The sequence below is a fragment of the Canis lupus genome, chromosome 18, assembly GCF_048164855.1.
Source record: "Canis lupus baileyi chromosome 18, mCanLup2.hap1, whole genome shotgun sequence".
Classification (NCBI taxonomy): domain Eukaryota; kingdom Metazoa; phylum Chordata; class Mammalia; order Carnivora; family Canidae; genus Canis; species Canis lupus.
Window position 1 is genome coordinate 32,988,169 of NC_132855.1, and position 20,263 is coordinate 33,008,431.

Genomic DNA, 20,263 nt, shown 5'->3' on the forward strand with positions numbered 1-20,263 from the left:
AGGCAAGTCCAAGTGTACAAATCCAACCAGAGGTCCCCTTTTCTTTTCTAGATCCTGCTCCAGGTACACAGGATTAATGAGTTCCATTCCCAGATAGCCTTCAGCCTAGCCCAGGTTCTCTACAAACTAGGGACACTTTGATGCCAGTGTGTATATTTCTAGAACCAAAGAGTAGTCAAGAGATTTGCAACTGATAAAGGGGGGAATTGGATGGAGTTTAGACATGAAGGCTGGGTGGCCCAAACGCATATACAAAAAACCTCTGTTTGGGAGCCCTGAGGTCAGTGTTTAGGATGAGAAAGGAAATAGGCTTCCGTTTGGAAACATGGATTTACACCTGCTTGGGCCCTGCAAATGTGTGCTCACAAATACAACCTATTGTTTATGTGGTTTCCAGTGAGAGATTGTGGTCCACAAGGATAGAGTGCAAATTCTAACAGTTCAGTGGCAGACATAGTATCTTCTGACAATACTAACTGGCAGTATTAAAAATGTTAACACCGATCTCATAACGAAAACTCAAAAACTGTTTTCAGAAGAACATAAAAGCTATAGTTCTAATAGGAGCTGTTATAATTTCATAGTGTTACCAGATTTTATTATCTCTCTCTCTCTCTCTCTCTTTAATAACCAAGTGTGCACTTTTATACATAAAGATGGGCTTTTTTTTCCCCTTCCTTGTCAGGGCCTAAGAGGGGCAATTAAAGATTCTAAGTGTCTCTTGATATTTACCGGACATAAGAATGTTCCCAGGGTATCCTCTTCTTAAACTCCTAAAGAAGATTCCTACTTGATGTAATTCATTTCTTTCCCTTGCTATATTTTGATAAGGTTTATGTTATTGCCAGATAGTTTCTTTGGGCTTTGGGGTGCAGAATCAAGCAGAAAATAACAGGAGAAACAAAGTCATGTCTGGGCTAAGGCTTCAAGGAGGATTTTCAAGAAGCTTGGAAAACAGAAAGACTATGTAGGCTGTGAAATGCAATAAAAAGCAAAGGACAGAGGAAAAGCTTTTCATTTTATCTTGTTTTGTTTTATTTTGTAGATATATTTCTGTTGCTCATGGACTGCCTTCATGATATATGAGAAAATATGTAAAAATCTTGAAAACTGACATTTGATGTAATAACTATTGCATAGCTCTCTTACATAAGAATCCTAGGAAAGTCAATTTTGTAGCCTTGGCTTTGATCAGGTTACATTTCTTTGTTCAAATACTAAGTTCAGACCATAGTCATCAGTTTGAAAATAGCCTCACAAGCTATTCAGGCTATAGTCCAAAGAAAATGTAAGAAGTAAAAAGATGAGCTTAAACATTAATATATGAGAGGAAAGAAAATATAGAAATAACTAAGCTTATTTTTGACCAAAAATATATAATATAAAAAGAAATATAAAGTTTCAGGAAGGAAGAGGCCAATTCCATTTGGAAAGATAACAAAAAGTTTCATTGTACATTTTAGAATTGGTTATCATTAAAGGAAAAATGGAGGATGGCAATTTCGTCTAATCAAGTTACAGAGGCCATTTGAGAAAGAAAAGATAGTCTATTTTGGCTAGGCTATCGGGTACATATTGGGATAACAGTAGGTGAAAAACATAGGTTGAAATCAAACTCAGATAGCTTTATATACAAGGTTCGAGAGACTCCACTCATTCAATAGATAATGGAACCTTTGGACATGGGAAGAAAATGAATAAAGTGATACTTAAGATGTATCGGGTGGTGATGCATAGGATGGATCAAGTCATATTCATCATGATGTCTGTCTATTCACCATACCTATCCCATACATTATATATAAATTGCAATGTTTGACCTCTGCCAACATACGATCATGACTTTTCAATAATGCTCTAAAATTATCAGGTTAATTTCATTGATTACTTTGAAGAAAGCAGTATAATATGTTGCTTAAGGAACAGTTTTAAACCTTGATCAATTTCCTTAATTTCAACTTTCTTATCTCCAAACAACCATGTTACTGCATATTACCTAGTTTTTTCAAGAATAAAATGTTACACATGAAAAACTTAGGATAAAGCCTGATAGAAAATAATGAAATAAGAAATATTAACTTTTATTATGGCATTATAAATAGGGAAACAAAAATTAAATGTACTAAATTACTAAATTACTAAATCTGCTGTAAATTTTCTATGTCAAAAGTAATAGACTAAAGTACAGAAAAAAATTTACTTGTAACAGAGATCATAAGATCTGTTCTAATGGGAACGTAGGAATTGTTCTCCTGCAGTGGCAAATGAATGCTTTGACAATTTGAAGATATTATCAGTCAAGGGAATTTCTCTTATTTTCTGAAGAGTTGCTATAAATAAATAACACTTGTCTGGAAAAGCAGGCTTTCCCACACGATGCAAAAGAAACTCTAGGAAAATCTTTCCCTTTGAAGAGCCCTGTCTCAGAAGCCCTGCTGTAGGTATTTATAATGGTAAGTCCTGTTAATTTATTCACTAGAGAGGAGAAAGATTTTGAGATCAATGTCATCTCATCAAAACAAATGATTCTGAGAGAAATAACTTCTCTGAATCAGGAAGAAAATCTGGTTGTTAGGACTGTAGCCAAACATATGTATATGAAATAGGAAAAAATGGAATAAGTTACTTAAGTTCATATTTAGATAAAAAAGAAATGTTAAACACTCTAGAGGTTTTTTTTTTAATAGACCACATAGGGATCATAGGGATCTATGAACAGTATAAGTGATTCTGTTGTATTGTACCAATGTATTGTTAGTATAAGAGATTTGACTCTACTAATAGAGCGGAAAACTCTTAGTAAGTGGAAAAGTAAAAACATGTTTTGTAGCAATGGGATGATGTGATAACTCCTGTCTCCAGCCTGTCACACATACACATGTGACTAGAATGCCTGTCAAGGCTTCAACATGACTTCTGTTATTCAAACTACTAATCCTCAGTCATTTAAGTTATGACCTCCAACTATCATTTTAATAAATCTTTTTAGTATAATACCCTATTTTCACTACCCTACTTCTCAGAGTTCTCTTTAGGCAATTAACCTTGTATTAGATGAAAAGTGCTCATCAGAGACACACATCTCAATCATCCATTATATTTGTAATGATGTATCATTTTAATTTTAGGTTAAAAATTCTGTTTTAGTGAGGGTTATTAGCAGCTTCAACAGAATTGATCAGGCTAATTAAAATTGAAAGGGAAATTATTGGAAGACTGGGAGGAGGCTTCTACAATAGCTTGGAAATACCTGGGAATTTCAGGCCTGGAGCTGAGCAGTAGGAGCTAAGCTATAATCCTACCCCAGTCCTGGTATAGTGAGGTCCTCTACTCCAGCACCACTGACAGTGAGACACTCTTGATACTGTCACTGCAGCTAAGACAGATCCTTTAACCCCTCATCCATATTAAATTCAGATCCTGGGTAGAATGTGTTATGGATTAAATTATGCCCCCTTTTCATCCTTTTGACAAATTCATATGTTGAAGCCCTAATGCTCCTTCTGTATTTTGATATAAGGCTCTTAGGGTGTTAATTAAGGTTAGATGAGATCATTTAATCTCAAAGATTAAATGGATCTTAAGATCCATTTAATGGTCCTAAATCTGATAGGTCTGATATCCTTATGAAAAAGGGAAAAGATTTGAGAGATTCTTTTCTGTCTTTGTGCATGATAGAGAAGAGGCCATGTTAGGACACAGTGAGGTTATTTTGATAGCTTGCAATAAAATGAATGTGTGAAAAACCAGGGAGAAGGTCTGCCCAGAAACCAATCCCAACGGCATCTTGTTCTTGGACTTCTAGACTCCAGAATTGTGAGAAAATAAATTTCTGTTGCTTCAGCCAACAAGCCTGTGATATTTTGTTATGGTAGTCCAAGCCAACTAATATATAAGGTTAAAACTGGATTTCTACCAAATATCTACTGCTTGGTATCATTGAAGTAGGTGGGAAAAGTGAGCATCTGGACTCCTAGGCTTTTATAATGGAGGCTAAACCTGGCCCTGGCAGGGACTCAGACAGAGGAATTACTCTCAGTAGGGGAGAGGCAGCCCAAAAGGCAACATAATGTACAATGTAAGACCAGTAAGCAACTTGCATTGCTTAAAAGAATGCAATTTATAACATTATCATGTTTTACATGCTTTAAAACATGGCAGTCTTACTAGATGAAATATTTTTCAAATATTGTTACAAAACAATAACGTTGACCAAATTATCCTAGTACCTAAGGCCTTAACTGCTCTTTTCTAAAGATTTATATATATATATATATATTATATATGTATATATAATATATATATATATATTTGAGAGAGAATGAGCATGAGTGGGGGAGGGGAAGAGGGAGAAAGAGATCATCCAGCAGACTCTCCACTGAGTGTGAAGCCCTACATGGGGCTCAATCACACAACCCATGAGATCACAACCTGAGCCAAACCAAGAGTCAGATGCTTAATCAACTAAGCCACCCAGGTGCCCCTTCACTGCTCGTTTTTAAAGGATATTAAGGGATGCCTGGGTGGCTCAGCGATTGAGCATCTGCCTATGGCTCAGGGCGTGATCCTGGAGTTCTGGGATCGAGTCCCACATTGGGCTCCTTGCATGGAACCTGCTTCTCCCTCTGACTGTCTCTGCAAGTCTCTCTCTGTGTCTCTCATGAATGAATAAATAAAATTTTAAAAAAGGATATTAACATCTGGGCATATAAAGTAACCGTGTGTTAACTCTATCATCTAAAATAGAATGTCTAATAATCTTCCTTTTGGAAAGAGAAAATAGACATAATAAAGGAAATGATAATAATTCTTTCAATGCAACCCCTTAACTCATAAGATATTATTTAATAGTTATAATTTTGTCTTTTTTTTCCTCCCTGGCACTGATGGCCAATTCCATATAATCTCAGCTTTAGTTCATTGTAGTCAGGCCTATTAGAAGGACCAAAAATAAAAATTTGGGACCTCTAGGTGAGGTAATAATAAGAACTCTCTGCTGTCTCCAGCAATCCCCATTGGCATAAACATTAATACTGAGGTACATGCTCAAACATCAATTAGGTGTATTTTTATTTATTAAATTATACAATCTTATTACAAAGTGTTAGTGAGGTTGTTCCAAAATGCAAACGATCATATGTCCCTGAAGTCTGTTTAGTCAAACAGTTCTAGATGCAACAGGCAATATTTTGAAAGGGTCCATACATTTTGAACCAGCAATGTCACTTCGATTTGTTTTCAGGAAACTGTAAGGGAGAAATATATAATTGAACAATGTCTTAGTTTGTTTGGGCTGCTACAACAAAACATCATGGATTGGGTAGCTATAAACAACAGAGTTTTCTTTCTCACAGGTGTAGAGATTGGAATTCTAAGATCAGCACCGTTGGCTGAGGCTTCTTTTCCAAGTCACAGACTTTTCCCCTGTATCATTGCACAGAGGAAAAAGGGAAGGGAGACATTCAAGCCTCCTTTACAAGGGCACTAATCCCATTCATAAAGGTTCTATCATCTTGACTTAAGTGTCTCTGAAAGACCCCAGCTCCTAATACTATCACTTTAGGCATTAAGACTTCAACCTATGAATTTTGGGAGACACATTCACATCACAGCAAACAAGAATTTCACTGTCATAAAGTTTATATTTTAGGGGAAAACTCAAAACAAGCCATCCAAAAATGTGGAATTATGTAAAAAATTATGTTATGCTTGACAAGAGATGTGTAATTAGATATTTAAAATTATATTTTATACAGGGCACCTGGGAGGCACAGTTAGTTGAGTATCAAACTCTTGGTTTCAGCTCAGGTTGTGATCTCAGGGTTGTGGGATCCAGCCCACAGCTGGGCTCTGCACTCAGTGGAGAGTCTGCTTGATATTCTCTCTCCCTCTCTCTCTGCCTCTCCTGTTCATGATCTTTCTCAGATAAATAAATATGTCTTTTAATAATATATTTTCTACAGATATTTAAGGATATTCAGAAATTCTCAGATGATAGCACTAAATTAAAAAAATAAAGTTATGTATGGGTATTTAACGAGAACAGATATTTATTGAGAATGTAGGATGTACAAGTACTCATCCAAGTGCTAAGGCTATAACAATAAACAATGCAAACACTCCTGCCTTTGTGGAGCTTACATTCTATTCAGTGGAGACCAGGAACCATACATGGGCATGTATGCACACGCACACACACATATACACATACACAAATGCATGTGTGCAAACATAGACAGACCTAGTATGTCAAGTAGTAATGAATGCTATGCATAAAAATAAGCCTGAAGCAATACTAAATGGTCCGCTGAAGGGAGGGCATGGTGTCAATTTTCAATGAATGGAAGAGAAAGTCTTCCTGAAAGACATACTTGAAGGAGAAGAGGACAAGATTGAAGCATGAGGCCATCAAAGGTAAGAGTTTTCCAGCAGATAGAAAAGTAACGGCAACAGAATCCAGTTAAGAGAGAAAAACAAATGCTGAGATGAGGATTCATGGATTCTGAAATATTGTGGAGGTCATCTGTGTGTTCATAGATGAAAATCTCTTTATATTTTACATAATAAGTCCAAATAAAAAAACATTTTTAAAGGCTTTAGGGTTGAAATGGTTGAGGTAATCGAGCTTTGTCCATTTTATTCTGATAACTTGCATGAAAATGAGTGTGTGCAAAAGCAAAAATTAAAAAGCTTGTGCTTTCTGCCTTGTACTAATCATGATACTTTGAGATAATAGAGGACAGAAATGTCTGTCTAATAAAATTAAAATATTTTTATTATTGATGTTGAGAAATAAAAGGAACTCACAGATAAATTTTTAAATACCTTTTATAGGGCAGCCCCGGTGGCGCAGCGGTTTAGCGCCGCCTGCAGCCCGGGGCCTGATCCTGGAGACCCGGATCGGAGTCCCACGTCGGGCTCCCTGCATGGAGCCTGCTTCTCCCTCTGCCTGTGTCTCTGCCTCTCTCTCTCTCTCTCTCTGTCTCTCATGAATGAATAAATAAAATCTTAAAAAAATAAATACCTTTTATAATGTAAGATTAATTTTTTCTCTGGTTTTATTAGCTTTGAATTGATCTAGGAAAAACATGCTCTTTTGTCCACACAATTTTGTGGGAAATATGGGAATTATATTTTCTCAATTATATGGGAAAATAAAAAGCATTACAGGTTCACTAAAAATATTTTTTAATGTTTTATTAGAACTAAGATTTATTTAGGCACAAGACATAAACAGACATTTCCCCAAAGAAGACATATAAATGGCCAACAAACACATGAAAAAATGTTGAACATCACTCAGAATCAGGGAAATACAAATCAAAAACACAATGAGATACCACCTGATACCTGTCAGAGTGGTTAAAATTAACAACTCAGAAAACAACAGAGGTTGGCAAGGGTATGGAGAAGGCGAACCCTCTTACGCTGCTGCTGGGAATGCAAACTGGTACAGCCACTCTGGAAAACAGCATGGAGGTTCCTCAAAAAGTTAAAAATAGAGCTACCCAGCAATTGCTCTACTAGGTATTTATCCAAAGGATATAAACATAATGATTCAAAGGGGCAAATGCATCCCATTGTTTACAGCAGCAATGTCCACAACAGCCAAACTATGGAAAGAGCCCAGATGTCCATCGCCAGATGAATGAATAAATATGTGGTATGTGTGTGTGTGTGTGTGCGTGTGTGTGAATACATACATACACATATATACACAACGGAATACTACTCAACCATCAAAAAGAGTGAAGTCCTGACATCTGCAATGACATGGATGGAACTAGAGGATCTTATGCTAAGTGAAATAGATCAGTCAGAGAAAGACAAATACCATATGATTTTACTCATATGTAGAATTTAAGAAACAAAATGAGATCATAGAGGGAGGAGGGGAAAATAAAATAGAACAAAATCAGAGAGGGACACAAACCATAAAAGACTCTTAACTATAGGAAACAGAGTTGCTGGAGGGGAGGTGGGCGGGGGAATGGGTAACTGTGCTGGGCATCAAGGAGGGCACATGATATAATGAGCACTGGGTGTTCAAGTGATGAATCACTAAACTCTACCTCTGAAACTAATAATACACTATATGTTAATGATTTTAAATGAAAAACGGTAAAATAAAACATGAAAGACAACTAAGATTTCTCTTACTAGTCATAGATAATCACCTAAATTACACCAATGCATGCGTGTGTACTACACGTGTGGATATTTTACTCAAAGGTTCTATGAGGCCAATTTTGTAGAGATTTGTAGTAGCAGAAGCATCTCATGTTGTTCTGAGAAGGGCTGCACTGTGTCACTCAGCACAATGGTGTTGGCTAATAACACGGCCTGTCTGAAGCCAGGACCAAGCTAGCACCTGGCCCTGCACCTGGCCATGAATATCTGAAAGTCATTATCCAGAGGAATGGTTCTGAACACACTTTCTATTTTTAAATTATTAGAGAGAATCATTTAAAAAGATGATCCTATTTTAGTTCCATTGTCGATAGCTATTTCGTGCTTTGAGGTCATAATCATTGAAAGATTGCTCCCTATCCCACAGGTCACAAAAATTCCCTTGTTCTCCTAAGAATTACCCTGAAGGCAGTTACAAAAAGAGTTATTGAATTAATTGCTTTTTATTTTACTAGAGTTAGGGTTGAGAATATTTTGATGATTTTTTAAAAGCCTCAGACAAATTGGTATAATTTAATTCACATATTTGTATGGTTAAAATTACAGAGGTATATATTAATTTTCTACTAGAAAAAGTATGTACCACTTGAGAGGCCAAATAGCAGAATGGTTACTGCCTTTCATGTCCAGGTGTGCAGGTTGTGTACTGCTTTACTTCTGAGAATTATACCACTGTGTGGTCCTGAGACTTTTGACTCTAGAGAAGAGCCAGTGGTTCTAAATTCCTGTTAAGATGCTCTATATTTTTGAAATTGGAGAGGGAAGTAAATACCGTGGTGTTCTATTTGTTTTTTTTGTTGTTGTTGTTTTGTTTTTTAAAGATTTTATTTTTTCATGAGACACACACACAAAGAGAGAGAGAGAGAGAGAGACATGCAGAGACACAGGCAGAGGGAGAAGCAGACTCCATGCAAGGAGCCCAATGTGGGACTCGATCCCAGGATTCCAGGATCACGGCCTGGGCTGAAGGCAGGCGCTAAACCGCTGAGCCACCCAGAGATCCCCTCTATTTGGTTTTAATATGAATAATATTAACTCCTTCATAGGAATGTTGGGAGAATTGATTGACTTAATACAAGTACTTAAAAACTTTCTTGAGATATGGTATAGAAACAAGAAACCCAAGCAATTTTTATCCTTCAGGTAATCTCTTGAAAAATATAAGAGGTTCTTGATGTGATCATTACAGCTCTCAACTGAATAATTTCCTTAGGCCTCACTCCAACATTACTCCTGATTTACTATAGAATTTGGCTTACATAATTTACCTCTTGGATATACAATCTTGTATATGAAGAATATAATAAAGCCAAAGATGTTTAGCCTATGGAATAATGTGTCCAATTGGTGGCATAATGCAAATCAGTATTTTATATCTGATGTGATGAAGAGCATAAAATACATGGTTTGGATGGCATTTGAACTAACAATCAAATATCTATTAGAATATGAGAGTAAAACTCTTTTCAGCCAGTGTTAAAACAGGTCTCACTGGCCCCATGGTAGGAGCAATATGGATAATCTTAGAGTACACTCTAAAATTGTGACAGATCTATTTCTGGCCAAAGTTACCAAAAAACTTGTAGACCAGGGAGTAAATATTAAGTGGTATTTTAAATAATTTATAAGGGTCAATACTGGAGAAAAAAAAAGGAAAGATGTGTAGGTAACCGAGGGTCAGAATGAAGTATACTTTGAAGAGTTCATTTCATAAACCGTTACCAGATGTGTTCTAAGTAGGATCTCAAGTACTATTCTTGGGGCCAAAGCAATTAGGAAGCCACCAAAAATTGTGAATGTCTTATATTACATAAATTAAGCTGTCTTCTAGTTATGTTGTATATTCTATTCCTAATTTTAATTACTTTCAAAAACTTTTACTGTCATGCTGGATTTCTAAGGTAAAATTATATTTGTGGCAGTATGATCGTAACACACAATATTGCACTTGTTTCATTTTCACAGACACTAGTTTAGTCACTGTCAAAAGTCCTTTAGCTCCAAATTCACAGATTGTCTGGGCAATGAACACATGCTTTCCGTGAGAGAAACGGATTTAATTTGGAAGTAGATATTAAGGTAGCATTCATTTTTTTATTTACCAAAGGTTTACTGAGTGCCTTCTATGTTCTACACCTGCTGTCGCCAAAAATTAAAATGTACTACACTTTCTTTTTTCCCAAGTACACTATACTCCAGAGTGGGGAGAAATGTGGAAAATTTTACAGAATGAGGTCAATGTTTTTATATGTGGACAAAACAACATAGAATAAGGAAAACATTGGCTTAAAGGAATCAGAGAGGGCTGGAGAGTGGAGACTTCTGAGTCAGTCTTTATTTTAAGAACTACCTAAAATACATTTACTGTGTGTATATGTGAGCCCTGCTCAGAGAAAGAACTCAGAGGCAGAACAGCAGCTTCTAGGAACTATTTGAGGATCAACAGAATTACTTTCTCTACCCAGAAGGCTAACTCCTTCTGTGCCCTCCCCAGAGCACAGTTCTCCAAAAGATCTGCGGATGCAGTCATTAATTTCTTCTATTTGTATAGAGTTTGCTTCAAGGTTGTTATTAGGTGTAAGCCTGCTACAGACAAGAATTCCCTGCCAGAGCATTCTAAACTTCCATTTATGCTAAGGATACCCAGGGCAGTATCCAAGGAGAATATCAAGCATGTGTTTTTCAGCACTATGTAGCAAATAAAACAAACCTTGTTTTAATTTGATATACAGTTACTCTTTAGTACACTGGGTGGAAAGGGATGGGATGGAAAGTCACAGGCATCGATTTTTGCTTTTGATACTAGGTGGATATTTTGAACTTCTGTTGCTAAGAATTGGTCACCTCTGATCAATGACTGAAGCCACCAGCAGACAGGAGAAGAGTTAGGAGACAGGGAATCTATTTATGGTCCTATGTGGCATTTGGTGTCCGAGTAAAAGGAAATCCCTTGAAAAAAACTTCGAAGTGGAAAAATGATCTATTTTTTGACAAGATAGCTTCTAGGATGCTACTGAATTGTGCAGAAGGAATAAATAGCTTCTGACATCATCACAGCTTCCGTGTTCCATACAATCATCTCATACCATATAATACTAATAATTCCTTCGCTGTCTGTGGTGTGGTTTGATGTTCTGAACCAGCTCACAATGCCACCTTTTCACGTATCCAGGCATTTACATATTTGACCTAAATCCTATCACATGCTGTTTAGAAAGTAAAAAGGGAAAAGCTTTCCTTTTTTTTTTTCTTTTTTTGTCCCTGATTTCAGTTTCCCAGATGGTATTAATATTGAGTTCAAGCCAGCTGAGCACCTGTGTGGATAGTGGGGTCTTGCACAATTTATTTTGAAAATTTTTCATAAGAGTTGTGCTAATTATAGAAGCAGAAGCAGTATTTGTACATATACAAAAATAAAATATGGAAATTCAAATGATGAATTAACTTTGAAAAATTATCCACATTTTAGTTTTTTTAGTTTTTCTCTCTGCCCAAATTTGATTTTTTGCTTTGTCTTAGTTTATTTATTTATTTATTTATTTATTTGGAAGGGCATGGGAAATAAACAATTTTTAAATTCCTCTCCTGGAGGAAGATTTCCCTGTAATATCTTATTGTTGCACATGTGATGTGACTGTAGAGCACGTAGTAAGAATGAGGCTTAGAATAAAAAATAATAGCAATTATCTTCCTTTTTTACTTGTTTTACTTCTAATGTACTGCACATTCCTTGTCAGTATGGAGAATTTTACATCTATTTAGCAAATAGTCAACACTCAGAAAGAATGTTTTGAATGAATTAAAAAAGAATAAACGAGGTAGTTGAATAACACATAAGCCATGAGGATTATCAAGGACCTTCTCTTTCCTATGCACCAGATGTTGAAATTAGTATTCAGTGAATGTCTCCAGAAAAGGGAGACAGAGGAGAAACTCTGCTATCATAGTTTGGAAGAAAGCAATAGAAAAAAACTGGGAACCCTTCCTTCTGTGATAAAGTAAAAGTGGCTCAGTTGTCTACCAAGAAATTAAAAATATTAAGAAACAGAAAAAGAAAGAAAGGAAGGGAAAGAAAGAGGAAAGGAGGGAAGGAATAGCTATATATGATCTCCATGAATGAAAAGTCATGTAATAGGAAAGTTTTTTAAAAACATGTAAGAATAGAATTAAGTCAAAACTGATATGAATATGACAAACTAAGAAAAGCTCATATTAAGTCTGTTCTTAAAATGAAAACTAATGATTAAATAGTACCTTTATAACAACAACCTTGACCTCTGGGAAGTGTGGAGGAAATAAATGGGAGGTACAGACAAAAAAAAAGTCCTAATGAGTCATCTTTCGTATGGGAAAGCTAAATCACTAAGTCATACTTTTATCTTGTAATGTTGGAAGTACCTTGTCATTGAGTGTTGAGGAGGCTTTTCCTTGGAACCCTCTGATTTTGACTATGAGTCAAAGCACAAGGAAATTAGATGCGAAGAACCCAATGTTCCAAATTGAACTGCCAACCATTTGGGACAGACCACTCAAAACTGTCCCCACTACCACTAGCCATCACTTAGAATTTTCCCAAAGTAGGGTGGTGAGGGGATGAAAGTAGAGGCAAAGGGCTCCAACTTACAGAGAGCGCACAGGTTACTATGCTGGCAGATTTCTTCCACAGGAGCCCAAGTTAAAGGGGTTATGGGACTCCAAAGAGACCACTCAAATAACTGGGGGGAGTGTTTATAAAATGTGAGCTCCTTGTACAGCAGATTTGCTCTTACCATCTCTCACCTCCTTTAGCATGAGAAGTTGGCACTGGAGTCAGATGACAAGGATCAACCAAAGGAACAGAATTCACCAGAATATTAACAGTGCCTCTTTGCTCAGTAGCTAGATGTTAGAAGATATACAAAATATGTATTAGGATGATTGCAGCAATAAGCACATGGATTTTCTGTACTCAGTCACTTAAATATTAATATTTGATTAATGAAAACACAACTTTTATTGGTATAAACAAAGAAGATTTTTTTCTTAAACATCAAAAGGAAATAGCTTATTTTTATCATTCCTTCCTTTTTTGTTTTTAATCTTTTATTTTTATAAATCAAATTAATTGTTTTTCCATTTAAGTAGACTTTTTAAAGAGCAATTTTAGGTTCACAAAAAAAATGAAACAGAAAGCACAAAGTGCCCATATATCCCCTGCCCTCCCCCTGGTCCAGTAAACACACACATAGCCTCCTCCATTATCAAACTCCTTCCCTAGAGGAGTTACATTTGTTACCATCCATGAACTTTTTTTTTAAGATTTTATTTATTTATTCATGAGAGACACAGAAAGAGGCAGAGATACAAGGAGAGAGAGAAGCAGGCTCCCTGCAGGGAGCCCGATGTGGGACTCGATCCTGGGACTCCAGGATCCCTGAGCCAAAGGCAGTTGCTCAACCTTTAAGCCACCCATGCGTCTCTCCATAGACTTAAACTGGCACTTCATTGTCACCCAAAGTCCACGATTTACATTGGTGTGCTCTTGGTATTCTACATTGTGAGTTTGAACAAATGTATAATGATATATTTCCAGCATTATAATGTTATACAGAATAATTTTGCTGACCTAAAAATTATCTGGGCTCTATTTATCTCTGCTTTGCCACTAATACCTGGCAACTACTGTTTTTTTTTTTTAATGCGATTTCCTTAGTTTTGCCTTTTTTCAGAATGCCATATAATTGGAATCATGGAGTATATAGCATTTTTAGATTGGATTCTTTCACTTAGTAATATGTACTTAAGTTTCCTCCATGTCTTTTTATGACTTAATAGCTTATTGCCTTTTAATCTAAATGATATTCTATTTTCTGGATGTATCACAATTTATCTATTAATTTAATGAAAAACATATTGCTTGTCCTAATTTAGACAATTGTGGACAACGTTGCTGTTAACATCCATTTGCAGGTTTTTCTATAGACACAAATTTGTGTCTCTTTAGGCTAAATATGAACAAGCACTACTTCTGGTACATATGGTAAGAGCATGTTTACTTTTATAAGAAACTGCCAAAATGTCTTTTAAAGTGGATGTACCATTTGCCTTCCCACTGGCAATAAATGAAAATTCCTAATGTCCCATATCCTCACCAGCATTTGGTGTTTTCGGTGAAATGGATTTTGACCATGCTAATAGATATGTAGTAGTGCATGTTTTAATTTGAATTTCTCTAAGAACATACTATGTGGAGCACATTTTCATTTGCTGATCTATGTACTTAGTGATGTGTCTGTTTGGGTCTTTTGCCCATTTTTAAATTGGGCTGCTCATTTTCTTATTGTTGAGTTTTAAGAGCCCTCTGTATATTTTGGATAAGAGTCTTTTATCAGTTTTTTTTTTTTTCAAATATGTCTATGGCTTGTCTCCTCATTCTCTTGGCAATATCTTTTGCAGAGCAGAAGTTTTTACTTTTAATGAAGTCAGGCATATCAATTCTTTATTTTTCATGGATCGTATTTTTAGTGTTATAGCTAAAAGAAATTGGAATACCCAATATTATCTAGGTTTCTTTATGTTGTATTTGAAGAGTTTAATAATTTTGTATTTTACCTTTAGATCTATAACCCATTTTGAGTTAATTTTTATGAAGGGTTTAAGGTCTATGTCTAAAATTCATTTTTGTTTGTTTTGTGGGATTTTTTTTGGCATATGAATGTCCACTTGTTCCAGCCCATTTGCTAAGAAGACTATCTCATCTCCTTTGTATTGTTTCTGTTCTGTCAAAGGTCACTTGCCTATATTAATGTGGGTTTACTTCTGAGCTCTCTTTTCCATTGATCTGTTTGCCCATTCTTTGATCATTACCACTGTCTTGATTACTGTATTCTGATAGTAAGTCTTGAAGTCAAGTAGTATCAGTCCTCTGACTTTGTTCTTCTCCTTCAATATTGAACTGGGTATTCTGGGCATTTTCCCTTTCCATATACATTTTAGAATCATTTGCTAATTTAGAGTTTGTTAATTTAGAATACATTTGCTAATATCCATAAAACAATTTGTGAGGATTTTTATAAGGATTGCATTAATGTGCTTTATAATAAGGATGAAGTCCCGCATCGGGCTCCCTGCATGGAGCTTACTTCTCCCTCTGCCTGTGTCTCTGCTCTGCGTCTCTCTCTGTGTCTCTCATAAATAAAGAAATTAAAAATCTTTTTTAAGAAGCTTTAAAAAATAAATCAGAAATTGCTAACCTAAGAACTATTCAAATAAGAGCAAATGTGTGTTTGTTTTTAATAAAATAATTTATATAATATTTAGTTTGGTAATATGAAAACATTGTGCACTCACTAGTATTATAGGGTAACTTAAATCAAGGCCTGTGAAAAAAAACAATTTAAACTTTTGCAGATCCTTCCAATTAGTAAATTAATCAAAGTTTAAGAGATAGCTAGTGAATACCTATATACATATATAGGTATTACATATATAAAGTACACTTCAGTTGCTCAATTCCTTCCTACAAAACAATTGGAGAACATTATTAAAACCAAATAATGGTATTGGCTGGATATTTCCTCATTTCACAATAAGTGCATAGGAATAAATAAGTTCTGTTTAATTAGTATTGAGAAAGACTTATTGGTCTCTGCTGCATATATGCTACATAATTTTTCTTTTCCTAAATGGATTAATAACACAAATAACTCCATTAACTAAACACTTACTTAACATTTATCACATTCACCAGAGTGATGAATTGTTTCTACTCTGAGTGCTTTCACACCTATAGAAACATTGTACAATACATATAACAAACAAAAATGTATAATACAATACATATAACATATATTTCAGTTTTTAATAAGGTGTTATTTGAACTAGATCAAGACCTTAAAGGTAAGTTAAAGAAAGGCCAAAATAGAATTAGTTGAAATAGGAATGTTTGTATACTGAGATAGACACTTTATATGTGGCAGCTCAGTTAATCTTAATCACTGCAAATTTAGCATCATCTTATTTACTTTATATGGCAGTGCAATCACTCAAGTGGGTTAAATGATTTTCCCCAAATCATACATTGCATCAGGATTTAATAATATTTTTTCTAAGCTTTTTGTACTTTGCCTACAAGTTTCAAGAAGAAAATAAAGTCCTTAAGATAACCTAGATGGCTTTTTATTTTTCCTTTCACCATCCCTAGCTTATCTTTAGTATGGTTGATTTCCCAGAATACATGAAAACATTTCACAGGAATAAATAATGGCAGATAAATTTTAAAGCATAATAAAAATAAACCCTCTAGTCTGAAGCAAACTGGGAATGATAGTTGAACAGTGAATAGAAAAAGAGAAAAAAGAAGCAATGAACACCATGAAATAATATTTGCATTGGTATAGTAAATAAAAGTCTGTGGAAGGATGAGTGAAAACATGGCAGTAGAAATAAGTAGTAAAAAATGGAAATAGAAGAAAAATGATGATTTAATCATGACTTCATTCTAAGGCCAACTATGAATATTTACCTTGACCGCAGGCCTATTATTCTTTCATGAATAGAAATAACAGCAAAAATAGTACAAAAACAAACCCCTGTATTCGCACAATGTAATAGCATTAGTTGACACAATAAATCTGGCTCACTCTTCATAGATGACATGAAGATTCCTTAGTGAATGGATGCTCCTTTAAGCACAAATCTAAAAGATTAGTGTATTATGAGTAGATTTTTCTTTTATCCTCCATTCAGTTCAGCAATGACCACACATGCTAATGAGTAGCTGATAATAGCCATCTGTGCAATAAATGCTCAATTGTGACTTTTAATTGTGTCATAGAAGCCAAAAAGAATGCAATGTAATTTTTTCTCAGCCAATTACTTTTATTACTCATTTCATGCATTTAATTATTCATTGATTTATAAAAAGATACAAGTTTCAAAATGGAATGGACCTTAGAGACAATTTACTTAACCTTGTCTTAAATGTATAGAGCATTTTAAATTGCAAGTTGATGTCCAGTGTAGACACAGAAAAATTGGGGCAACCTTGTTTGGAAGAATGCTCTAATTAAAATACTGAGCTCTTTGACGCAACACCATCTGCAAGCTCTGCCTTAGCTTCTGCTAGTCTGCAAAGGAGGCTGACCTGCTTGACACTGAAAGTGTTTCCATCTGTAGGGAGAATAGAGTTTTTATGAGCAGACCTGGCAACTGTACCCCAGAGACAAATTTAAAAAGGACTACTTGCCTTTTGTCCAGATATTTAATTCAAATTCTGAGTATTAAAAGGGAAAAATAATTGGGAAGTATTCACAATGAGTTTATACATATATTTCCATGTGTGTGTGAGATTAACTGTGTGTGTGTGTGTGTCAATATATTCTTTTGTTAATTATAAAGAAATAGGAAATCAAACTTCTAGCCACAGGAAGTCTAAAATTTCACCTTTACTTATGCAAGGTGAAAATATTTTGTTGACTCTGTACTTGAATTATACAATGCAAATTCTTAACCACATTTGATGGATCATATAGTAAGTTAGGACACTTCAGTAAATAACGTAAGCCATATAGGCAATGGGCTAGAACTATAGGACCTGTGCAGTGTTCAGATAAGGAGAAATGGTCTTTTTTTTTGACAGATTGTGATAATAACCATAATAGAGTGATGATGATGTACATGAACCTTAGTTTCTTATTTTTATTTCTGGAACAAAATATAGAATACATAAATACAAAATAAAATGCATTGAGAATCTAGACAATGTTTTGGCCATCTGGATACATTTATACAAATCCATCCCCACTAGATCATAAATGGCATTACCAAGGATCATAGTTTTTTTTTTGTTTGTTTTTTGCTTTTATTTACTTTGTGTTTACAGGTGTTTTGAGCAACATTATTTTGAGGATTTTATTTATTTATTTAAGAGAGAGAGCAAGGGCTTGCACAGTCAGGGGGAGGGGCAAAGGGAAAGGGAGAGAATCTCAAGCAGACTCTGTGCCAAGTGCAGAGTCCAGTGCAGGGTTCAATCCCATAAATATATGAATAAGAAGGCATCTGGTATTAAATAATGATGGGTTTTTCCATGATGGCAAAATTTAAAATTTTTATTTAATTTCATTCATCTGTTATTTCTATACCCACAATCACCACTTAAAAGATAAAATAAAATACTCCTCCCACCAGACTGATTAAAGGATAAAATAACCTCAAATGCACTTACCAAAAAAAAAAAAATAGGCAATATCTAATGAAGAAACATTAAAATGCTACTAGAGGACAGAAAAAGGACTTAACATCAATGAGATTTATGTATATAAAACATGAATTGTCGCAGAGTTACCCTCCTAATTTATACAATCACAGTGAAGATATCAAAATTGTATTTAAAGAGACCCTAAGCTAAGTAACTTTAAATGCCATGAGTAAGGGGCACCAAGGTGGCTCAGTGGTTGAGTGCCTGCCTTTGGCTCAGGTCATGGTTCCAGGGTTCTGGGATTGAGTCTCTCATCAGGCTCCCCAGAGGGAGCCTGCTTCTCCCTCTGCCTAGGTCTCTGCCTCTCTCTGTGTGTCTCTCATGAATAAATAAATAAAATCTTTAAGAAAAATCTTTAGTAAGAAAACATTCCATGAGTAAAATATTAAAATGCAAGAGAACATAATTTTTTTAAAGAAAGGTATTTGCATACTTTTTTTGTTATAAATGTATATATAGCATAGCTGCAGAATGGAGCTGGTGCATGCACAGTCCAGAAGCGGAGCCAAATAAATACAGGGATTTAGTATTTGATAAATTTTACATATCAAATCAGTGTGCAAAAGAATGATTACTTAGTAATTGGCACTGGAACAGTTAGGGAGCCATGTTGGAGATAATGTCATTTAGATGCGTACCTCACACCATACTACTTAGGAGTCCTTTAATTCAATAATGGACCCTTCTCTGTGTCAAAAGCTGATGTTCTACCTGAAGCTTCAGAGATATCACAGTAGAGATGGAGGAAGTTCAGGGGCAAATGTACCTTTAATTCCTCCCAACCACCTCCTCCAACACTCACAGCTGTTTATCATTATTTTATCATCCAGGATTTATTTTTTTCGGACTCCTTGCATCTTGTGTTATAGCCCTGACCTTTGCTTCCAAAAAATTCCCTATGGATCAAGGTCCTTGGGCATATTTCATACTCAGTGATATTGTCCCCCTAATTATCCAGCAAACTTCTAGATCCCATCAGCTCAATAATGCCCCAATTATATGACAATCATCTAAATGAGAACACACTAAAATTAGAGGGAGTATGTGACTGAGAGGCAAATTAATCTTTTTAAAGACAATACTTAAGGGAAAACATAAAATATAGTAGGCAGTAAATTTCAGCTATCTGCTCTTATTCTTTGCCCCTGCAGGTGAATGACTGTTACAAGTCACCAAACTTTGTTTTAGCATTGTATGCTCTGTGTTACAGAAAGAATTACAGATAGATTCAGAGTTAATAGAAGTATAGTTTACCTTTAGTCAGAGAAATAAAGGAAATGAAATAGTTTATTTAGTTCAACATATCTAATTGGATCAAGGCATGGTAAATGGTAGGACTTCAGTTTATCTCTACATCAATTCCACTTCCACTGCATTTCTGGAAAGAGGATACTATTAGAATGCTAGTGACCAGGAAGAGAGGTCAAGAATAATCAACCCATTCCACCTGTTGACAAATATTCCCACTGATTTAAAGATGAGACATAGAAAAATCATAATTGTTTCCATTATATATACCACAATACATAAAGGGGAAAATATTGATCTGAATAAAGAAAATGCCAATTTTTAGAAAATAACTTTTTTAAAAAGACTTTATTTATTTATTTGAGAGAGAGAGAGAGTACAGGTGCACAAGCAGGGAGAGGGGCAGAGAGAAAAGCAGAGCAGGGAGCCTGACTTAGGGCTCAAATCCAGGACCTAGGATTATGACCTGCTGAAAGGCAGATGCTTAACTGACTGAGTTATCCCTAGAAAATAACTTTTAAAAAATTCTTAATATAAGATTCATAAAAACCTCACCAAACACACACACACACACACACACACACACAC

General features: G+C 35.2%; 1 long non-coding RNA gene across 1 annotated transcript in view; it reads right to left on the reverse strand.

The window, feature by feature from the left end:
- Positions 1–20,263, reverse strand: part of LOC140608957 (uncharacterized) — a 562,604-nt gene that overhangs the window by 41,276 nt on the left and 501,065 nt on the right. Inside the window, exon 12 of the long non-coding RNA XR_012010955.1 lies at positions 12,970–13,068. This is a non-coding gene — a long non-coding RNA (uncharacterized lncRNA). The remainder of the gene's footprint in view (positions 1–12,969; positions 13,069–20,263) is intronic.